A 3,953-nucleotide genomic window follows, 5' to 3' on the forward strand; every position below is an offset into this window, starting at 1 on the left:
TCATATCATATGAATCATGAGGTCTCTTAGGGGCCAAAATTTGTTTCTTTATGTTGTAATTTAAGTCCATTCTACTTAGTTGATATGAATATTTTAACCTTCACATCCTCAGGTAGAATGTCCTTAAATAGGGGCATCTATAAGACCCTAATTTGGACCCTAAGACCCCTCATGATATCTCATCATTTGCATTGGCTTTGGGATCATACCTTGGCATCCTCCTTACCCCTTATTCATTGGGTTTGTATTGGGAGAGTTCACCAAGCATATATGATTGTATCATACTTTATTTTTCTTTGTTTACTAACCAAAATACCAAAAATGTGTCTATGTATAGCTTTGTTTCTTTTATAGGTAGTGTGTGTACCCACTAATGCCCTATCAAGATAACAACTAGGGTTTGAGACCCTCAATGCAAGATATTAATAAAGAGATGGTTCAAAATGGTTCTAGACATCATATATGTATCCCCATGTTCTTTATTTATCATTTTGATCAAGAATTCATCAAGAGTTTGAAGCTTGTTTGCCTTGAAACCCCTAATTCATCTGGGTATCTTGTGTGACTTCCTCAGCAAGTTTCTTCAACAATTGGTCAAATATATCAGTGGATACTTCATCATACATCATATTATGCATATATGATCCTCCATGAGTCCCAAATATCAAGATAATTTCAAGTTTGCAAGTTGGTTCAAAGAGGTTGACCAGAGAAAGTCAACTAGTTAAAACTGGGGTTCCCTAGACCCTATCTCCTACAATTTTGGTCATATTAAAATGATTCCAAGAGAAAATTTACTCCTTATGACATTTCAAATAACGTTCATGTTGACATCAAGATCTAGTTTTGCTTGGAAAGTCAGTTTTTATGATGAAAGATTATAGGTCATTTTGTCTGTGCCCTAGTTAGGAGGTCAACTTCCAAGGATCATAACTTGCTCAATTTTTATGAGATGAAGGCCATACAAGTTTCATGATCAAAATCAAGATGTCTTCTCCAACTTTGATTCTTTGAGAAACTTCAAATTGAACTTGAAAGGGCATGTTCCAAGAGGAAACATTATAGGTAATTTTGGGTCATCACCATTGAACAACCAATTTTTCTTAACTTATAAAATGCATAAATCCCTCATTCCAAATCCAAATGAGGTCAAATTTGTGACCATATTAAATAGGATTTAAAGAGATACAAATTTTGTGAAGGAAACATTTCCATTTGAAGCTCATAGAAAAAGTTATTCAAGGTGGAAGAAATGGTCATTTAACTTGGTACATAGAAAAATTTCAATTATGTTTGATTTCTCAAACTTCCACCTCAAAATTCATTATGATACAAGCTCCAAATGGAAAAGTTTTCATTATCAAAGTTGTTCCCCTTGATGTCACCATTGTGCACGAATTGAAATATGATTACATCATGAATTGGTCCCAAATCATTGTCCATGCCCATACCCATCACATTCATAGCACTGTACTTCTTTTCCTTCTTTGGGCTTATCATCTGACCTTGCTCTTGTTCCAGCATTGTTGGATTTACTGATGTCATATGAGACGTTCTTGACATTAGCCTTAGATCTTACATCCATCTTTTTCAACAGTCTGTTGAATTGTCTTCCCAGCATTGCCACTTCATTGGCCAAATCTTCATCAACATCCTGACTATTTTCCTCTTCTGTGTTTGACATAAAGGCCATGCTTTTGGTTTTCTTTTCAGAACCATCATTCAATCCCATCTCAAATGTTTGGAGGGAACCAATTAGCTCATCAAATCTCATGTTGGAGATGTCTTGAGACTCTTCTATGGCAGTCACCTTCATAGCAAATCTCTTAGGGAGAGACCTGAGTATTTTTCTTACCAATTTTTCATCTAACAATTTCTCTCCCAAGGCTCCTGAAGAATTAGCAATTTCAAGGATACTCATATGAAATTCATGAATATTTTTTCATTTTCTTTCATCCTTAAATTTTCAAACTTGGAGGTGAGCAGTTGTAGTCTCGACATCTTTACTCTAGAGGTGCCTTCATGAGTGGTCTTGAGAATGTCCCAAGCATCTTTGGCCACTTCACAATTGTTTACCAACCTGAAAATATTCTTGTCTACCCCATTGAATATTGCATTCAACTCTTTAGAATTTCCAAGGGCTAGATCATCCTCCTCATTGGACCATGGTTCTTTAGTTTTCTTATCAGTTGTGGCTTCTCCTTCTTTAGTAATTATAGGATGTACCCATCCTGTTAACACAGCCTTCCAAGCCTTGTTATCAAGAGATTTTAGGAAAGCTACCATTCGAGGTTTCTAATAGTCATAGTTAGAACCATCCAAAATTGGTGGCCTGTGAACATATCCTCCATCTCTCTCCATTGTACCAGAAAGTATTGTCCCTAGATCTCACCCAGAACCAGAGCAGGATGCCTGCTCTGATACCAATTGAAGTTCTGGTATCAGATATGAGACGTCGAAGGTAATGTCACGACACTAATATCTGAGTAACACAATCAGAAGAAAGATATAGAATGATAATGCAAAAGACACAAGCAATTGTTAACCCAGTTCGGTGCAACTCACCTATGTTTGGGGGCTACCAAGCCAGGAAGGAAATCCACTAATTAGAATCAGTTCAAAGACTCTTCGTACACTTCAACAAGTTACAGTCTTTCTCACCTAATATCTACCCGTGCAATTTCTACCTAAGCACTCTTAGAGATGAGAACCCACTCACTTCCCTACAATCACACCTGTGATTTTAAACAACAATCCCTTGAGAAAAGAAAATACTTTTCAATAACACACTCTTGATTTTACTTCACAATTTCAATCAAGAAGACACACACTTGACCTTACTTCACAGCTTTGATCAAGTAGAGACACACATGATCTTGCTTCACAACTTTGATCAAGTGGACACACACTCTTGCTTACAAGCTTTAGAGTGACAAATTACAACCACAAATCAGACCAATTCAATCATCAATGGGTGACTTGAATGGATTACAAGTCTGACGACTAAAAAAGACATACACCCTAGCTCTCTCTCAATATTTCGCTCAGTATTGGTTGTGTGTTTAAAACAGGTTTTCCAAGTCCCTTTTTATAGAAGCTTTCAGCTGGGCTTGGACCTCTTGAAAACCCTAAAACTATTTTCCAATTGAATCTTTTCATAATAGCTGGTTAGATCTCCTTGGAAAATAAGTAAATCAGGTTGTAATCAATGATTGAATGCGCCTGCAAATCAGATCTTCAATCATACATAGATTGCCATTAATTGCGCAATCACATAACACCAGACATTCACACTGAATGTTCTGTGTACAGGATGTCATGACATCGGGTCTGACATCCTGGAACAATCCTGCATAATTCCATAATTCCTTTTATAATTTCCAGCAGGTACAAAATATCAGATGTCATGACATCGTGTATGACATCCTGAAATAATCCTGCATGTTTATGTTTTCCATTTAAACTCCAGCAGGTACACATCATCAGATGTCATGACATTATGACATTCTGAAACAATCCTGCATGATCAGGTTCTTGAACTCCAGCAGGTACACAGGATATCTTATGTTAAGACATCACACATAACATCTTGTGAACACTCTTTGTTTTACCAAAATTGTTGCCAACACTTAGAACCAACACATACCATTCTAATTGTTTATGTTAATGCCATTTTCACTTTGTCCACTTGGACCATATTGTGTAATATATCTTGTTTGTGTATATTTTGTTTGTTTGTATGGTCTTTGAACATTAATGTACATAATAAGAAACCAAAAACCCTAAAAAGACTATTGTGTTGACTGTTGGTTTGATCTTGAACAATTGGACTTAGAATCTAGGAAATATTCCTAAGCTAAAGGACTCGGCCAATGCCAACTTTTGTGAAACCAACTGCTTCAAATTTCAAACTTCATCTGATACATCATTGAAGATCCCTTTGAGTTCATCTC

The sequence above is a fragment of the Lathyrus oleraceus genome, chromosome 2 (genome assembly GCF_024323335.1).
Source record: "Lathyrus oleraceus cultivar Zhongwan6 chromosome 2, CAAS_Psat_ZW6_1.0, whole genome shotgun sequence".
Lineage (NCBI taxonomy): Eukaryota > Viridiplantae > Streptophyta > Magnoliopsida > Fabales > Fabaceae > Lathyrus > Lathyrus oleraceus.